The sequence below is a fragment of the Arachis ipaensis genome, chromosome B10 (assembly GCF_059453495.1).
Source record: "Arachis ipaensis isolate K30076 ecotype BB chromosome B10, ASM5945349v1, whole genome shotgun sequence".
Taxonomy (NCBI): domain Eukaryota; kingdom Viridiplantae; phylum Streptophyta; class Magnoliopsida; order Fabales; family Fabaceae; genus Arachis; species Arachis ipaensis.
Genome location: NC_142435.1, coordinates 70,417,149 through 70,423,446, shown reverse-complemented (window position 1 = coordinate 70,423,446; position 6,298 = coordinate 70,417,149). Strand labels below are relative to the sequence as shown.

The 6,298-nt window shown below is 42.2% G+C and overlaps 1 non-coding gene across 1 annotated transcript; it reads left to right on the top strand.

The window, feature by feature from the left end:
• Nucleotides 1–5,545: 5,545 nt before the first annotated feature.
• Nucleotides 5,546–5,652, top strand: LOC148580347 (small nucleolar RNA R71). The gene has a single exon (XR_015899042.1). It is a non-coding gene; the product is annotated as a small nucleolar RNA R71 (small nucleolar RNA).
• The last annotated feature ends 646 nt before the right edge of the window (nt 5,653–6,298 follow it).

Genomic DNA, 6,298 nt, shown 5'->3' with positions numbered 1-6,298 from the left:
CACACCACAAACTCAGGAACTTACTCCATAGTATGAACTCCACTCTGGTCTTTTATAAAGCACTCATTCTCTTTCATTTGATTCAAAAGGACAAGCATACAAGTAAGCAAAGTAAGGATGCAGTGACATAAAGACTAGCAAGCATAGACCTATTCAACAAAAACTTTAAAAGACAGAATTTAAAAGGGTTCCAACTAACGAGTAACTATTAATCAAAAGTGCATTCGGACTTCCAACTTTCAACATTCTAAGTTTATGGAATTAGGTAACAATACAACCTTTGGGTGATGGTTTCTAGTTGCCCTCTTTTTGTCATCATCCTAGTCTTTGCTACCTCACTTCCTTGGGTGAAGGTGCACCATTTCCTCATAAGATTCCTGCAAAGTTATTGGAAGTTGCTTGTTCCCAAAGCACTTGAGAAATAGTTAGCTTGCATGTATGCTTGTGACTTCTGAACTTAATTTGGTGTGTGAACACCAAACTTAGTTCTTTGCCCAGTACAAAACCTTGCATATATGCAGAGAACCTCATATCTTGTTATTAACAAAACAATTATTAACTAAAGTCTAACTATATCTAAGTGATTTCCCTTGATTATTTGGAGCTAGCAAGGTGTTTTGGGAGTGGAGTGTGATTCTAACTAAGATCCTTTGGTGGAACACCAAACTTAGAATTACACTTTCACTTTTGGATTGTTTTGGTGTGGAACACCAAACTTAGCTCCTCGCAATACATGGGAAACAACTTGTGACCTTTATTGAAATAAAGATGAAAAGAAAACTACCTGAGGTTGGGTTGCCTCCCAACAGAGTGCTCTTTTATCGTCGCTAGCTCGACGATTCCTCAATTAATTGAGATGATACTTTACTTTGGGGTTCTCCCCCATGTTGCCCATATAATGTTTGAGTCTTTGTCCGTTCACAGTAAACGTCCTCTCTGAACCTTCATCCATGATTTCTATGTGCCCATATGGGGAGACCTTTGTGACAAGGAAGGGTCCTGACCACCTTGACTTGAGTTTGCCAGGGAACAGTCTCAATTTGGAGTTATAAAGGAGTACTTATTGCCCCTTTTCAAAACTCCTTGGTGCCAAATGCAGGTCATGTCTTCTCTTCGCCTTTTCTTTATAAATCATGGCATTTTCATAGGCTTGAGATCTAAATTCCTCCATCTCTTGCAGTTGCAGGATCCTCTTTGCACCAGTAGCAATGCTGTCAAAATTTAGTATCTTGAGAGCTCCAGCTCCAGTGGTAAATGACAAGCTTTTCCATACACCAGTTGATATGGGGACATTCCAAGTGGAGTTTTGAATGCTGTTCTGTATGTCCAAAGAGCATCATCCAGCTTCTTTGACCAATCCTTTCTTGATGCACCCACAGTCTTTTCCAGAATCCTCTTTAGCTCTCTGTTGGATATCTCTATTTGCCCACTTGTTTGGGGATGGTAAGGCATGGCCACCTTGTGTTTTACCACATATCGTAGGAGAAGAGCTTCTAGTGGTCTGTTACAAAAATAGCTCCCTCCATCACTGATGAGTGCTCGTGGGACTCCAAACCGGCTAAAGATATTCTTCCTGAGGAAGTTTATGACCACCTTGTTATCATTTGTTGGGGTTGCAATAGCCTCTACCCACTTGGAAACGTAATCCACTGCTACCAAAATGTACTTGTTTGAATATGAGGTTGGGAATGGTCCCATGAAATCGATTCCCCACACATCAAACAGTTCCAATTCCAAGATGAAATTTTGTGGCATCTCATTTCTTTTGGGCAAGTTTCCAGATCTTTGGCATTCATTACAGCTCTTTACTAGCTCTTTGGCATCCTTGAAAAGGGTGGGCCAAAAGAATCCGCTTTGTAACACCTTTGCTGCAGTTCTGTCCCCTCCAAAGTGGCCTCCATAGCATGATCTGTGGCAATTCCATAGGACCTCTCGTCCTTCTTCTTCCGAAACACATCTTCTAAGGATTCCATCTGAACACCTCTTAAAGAGATATGGCTCATCCCAGACAAAGTATTTTGCATCATTCATGAGCTTCCTTTTTTGATGGTTATTGATCTCTGGAGGTAAGGCCCCAGTTGCCTTGAAGTTGGCAATGTCTGTGAACCATGGTGCTTTGTGAACTGTCATCAGCTGCTCATCAAGGAAGAGCTCGTTCACACTTGTATCATGTGTTCCATTTCCTCATGTGGGATTCTGGATAGGTGATCTGCTACTTTGTTCTCTACTCTTTTCTTGTCTCTGATTTCAATATTGAATTCCTGCAACAATAAGATCCATCTTATTAGTCTTGGTTTTGATTCTTGCTTGGCAAACAAGTATTTAAGTGCTGTATGATCTGTGAAAACAATCACTTTAGCACTGATGAGGTACGATCTAAACTTGTCAAATGTAAAAACTATTGCTAGCAACTCCTTTTCAGTAGTGGTATAATTTCTTTGAGTATCATTGAGGACTTTGATAGCATAGTATATCACATGGACTAAGTTATCTTTCCTCTGTCCTAACACTGCCCCAACTGCAAAATCAGATGCATCACACATCAATTCAAATGGTAAGTTCCAATCAGGTGGGGAAATGATAGGAGCAGAGGACAACCTTATTTTCAAATTTTCAAATGCTAGCATGCATGATTCATCGAAGATAAATGGTGTATCAGATACAAGGAGATTGCTTAAGGGCTTGGCTATCTTTGAAAAATCTTTAATAAATCTTCTGTAAAAGCCAGCATGCCCTAAAAAGCTCCTAATTGCCTTGACATCACTGGGTGGAGGCAGTTTTTCAATAAGTTCCACTTTAGCCCTGTCCACTTCAATGCCTTGATTAGAAACTTTATGGCCAAGGACTATTCCTCCTGTCACCATAAAGTGACATTTCTCCCAGTTCAAGACCAAATTGGCCTCTTGGTACCTTTTCAATACTAAGGCAAGGTGACTCAGGCATCTAGTAAAGGAATCTCCGAATACCAAGAAATCATCCATAAAAACTTCGATGAATTTCTCTATCATATCTGAGAAGATAGAAAGCATGCAGCGTTGGAAGGTCGCAGGTGCATTACATAGCCCAAATGGCATGCGCCTGTAGGCAAACACTCCATATGGACAAGTAAATGAAGTTTTCTCTTGGTCTCTGGGATCAACCACTATTTGGTTATATCCTGAATAACCATAAAAAAAATAGTAATATGCATGTCCAATGAGTCTTTCCAACATCTGATCCATAAATGGGAGGGGGAAATGGTCCTTTCGTGTAGCCTCATTGAGTTTCCGATAGTCTATGCACATCCGCCATCCTGTGACGGTCCTTGTAGGAATTAGTTCGTTCTTCTCATTGGGAACTATAGTGATTCCTCCCTTTTTGGGCACGACATGCACGGGGCTGACCCAGGGGCTGTCTGAGATCGGGTAGATTACCCCCTCCCTACCATAACTTCATAACTTCTTTCTGTACCACTTCCTTCATGATTGGGTTCAGCCTCCTTTGGGATTGAATGGATGGTTTGGCATCGTCTTCCAGTAGTATCTTATGCATGCATATGGCTGAACTTATTCCTTTCAGGTCAGCAAGAGTCCATCCAATGGCATCCTTGTACTTTCGCAATACTTTGAGTAGTTCATCCTCTTGATCTTGGCTGAGGCACGAGCTTATGATCACTGGGTGACTTTCATTTTCTCCTAAGTATGCATATTTGAGAGTGGGTGGCAATGCTTTGAGTTCAAGTTTGGGTGCTTCTGACTTTTCGTTCTCTTCTTTTGATGCCCCTTGTATATGAATCTCTGATGTTGCAACTTCTTCACTAAACGTTGACTCCTCCTCTGTTAACCCTTCAGGTTATTCTTCTTCAAAACTCTCCTGCACTGTATCTTCAAGTGAGTCCAACCTCATACATTCTCTCAATTGTTCTGGTGGGTAACTCATGGCTTTGAACACATTGAATGTCATCTTTTCATTGTGTAATCTCAGGGTGAGGTCCCCCTTTTGTACATCAATGACAGCTCCAGCAGTGGCCAAGAACGGCCTTCCCAGGATGATGGAAGCCTTGGTTTCCTCCTACATGTCCAGCACTACAAAGTCTGCTGGGAAGATGAAATCTCCCACTTTCACCAGCAAATCTTCTACTACGCCATGAGGGAACTTGAACGATCTGTCTGCCAGTTGTAGGGCCATCTTTGTTTGTTTAGCCTCTTCAATCTTCATTTTTCTCATCATGGCTAATGACATCAAATTTATGCTGGCTCCTAAGTCACATAGAGCCTTTTCCACTGTGATTTCCCCTATGATACAAGGGATCTGAAAGCTCCCCGGATCCTTCAATTTCTGGGGTAGTTTATGCTGAATGATAGCACTACATTCTTCGGTTAGTATCACAGTCTCGCTGTTCTTCCAGCTTCTCTTCTTAGTCATTAGCTCCTTTAAAAACCTGGCGTATAGGGGAATTTGCTCTATTGCTTCAGCAAAAGGTATGTTTATTTGTAGTTTCTTGAAGATTTCAAAAAATCTCAAGAACTGGATGTTATCCCCCTTCTTCTTTAATTGCTGAGGGTATGGGACTCTTGGGACGTCTGGCTTCAGCGCTCCTTCCCCTTTTTGTGAACTCAATGTGGGAATTCGAGCTCCATCCTGCTCCTCTTCCTTTTCATTTGAGTCATTTTCTTGTGGTTTCTGGGTGGTTTCCTTCAGTTCCTTCCCACTCCGAAGGATGATAGCCTGACACTCCTCCCTTTGGGTTGAGTTAGTATTGCTGCGAAGGTTGTGGCTAGGAATTTGCTTGAATAGGTAGCCAATTTGTGTCTCAAGTTTCTTGATGGCAGCATCCTGATTCTGCATATTGGGCATCACTTCTTCTCGGAACGCTTTACTGTCTTGAATCTCTTTGCCTATGCCTTCAAGTAGATTCTCTATCCTTGAGAGTCTGTCATCAAATGATGGTGGATTGGGATTAGAGGTGGAAGGATGAGGAGTGTTATTTTGGTTTTGATATGGATGTGGAGAGGTGTTGTCATGGTGGTGTTGATATGTTCTCTGTGTGAATTGTTGGTGAGCTGCATTGTTGTTGGGGTTGTGATGTCTCCGATCTTGGCCTTGATCTTGTTGATTCCCCCACCCAAAGTTTGGGTGATTCTTCCAACCAGGGTTGTAGGTCTTGGAGTATGGACCATGGTTTTGCCTAGGTGAATTCCCAATGTAGTTGGCTTGCTCCTGACTACCCTCTGCTTCTTCATTCACTCCTTCTTGGGTTGCTGATGAAGTGGTGATTGCTGCTACTTGGTTCCTCTCTATCTTCTTGGTGAGGTCAGCCAGTTGCTTGGTAATGAGCTTATTCTGGGCCAGCAGAGCATCTACATTGTTTAGCTCCATCACTCATCTAGTGTTCCCTCTTTTAGAAGCATAGAAATAGTCATTTTCTGCTACAGTTTCAATGACATCTATGGCCTCCTCAATGGTCTTCTTCTTGTTCAGAGATCCCCCGGATGAATGGTCTACTGCTTTATTTGATTTATAAGAAAGGCCTTCATAGAAAATGTGTAGCTGCACCCATTCATTGAACATATCTGGTGGACACCTCCTTGTCAGGTCCTTAAACCTCTCCCATGCTTCATATAGAGTCTCACTATCTTGTTGCCTGAAAGTTTGGACCTCAGCTCTTAGCCTGTTGATTCTTTGGGGAGGATAGAATCTGGCTAAAAATTTATTCACCACATCTTCCCAAGTTGTCAAACTCTCCTTCGGAAAAGACTCCAGCCACTTGGCTGCCTTATCCTTGAGTGAGAATGGAAATAAGAGCAGTCTATAGGCGTCAGGATGAACACCATTAGACTTCACCATGTCACATATCCTCAGGAAGGTGGTTAGATGTTGATTGGGGTCTTCTTGGACGCCTCCTCCGAATGAACAGCTGTTCTGAACAAGGGTGATGAGCTGTGGTTTTAGTTCAAAATTGTTGGCATGGATGGTTGGCTTTTGAATGCTACTTCCACAGGAAAGTGTTTGGGTTGATGTAAGAGCCTAAAACTCTTCTCTTCTCCCCAGCATGATTTGCTCGACCTTCTCTGCCATGGTTGTGAGCCTCTTCTTCATGATGGTTTTCCATGTTTTCTTCCATGTTTGGTTCAAAGTATTCCTCCTCTTCCTCGGCACCAACTACTCGTTTTTCTCTTGCTTCCCTCCTTAATCTAAAGAAGGTCCTCTCAGGTTTAGAATCAAAGGAAGTTGAAGCCCCGCTTCTTCTCCCTGTCATACAACCAACAAAGCACAAGCAAGGAAAATAGATGCAGAAAGTATTTCTGTTAGAATTACT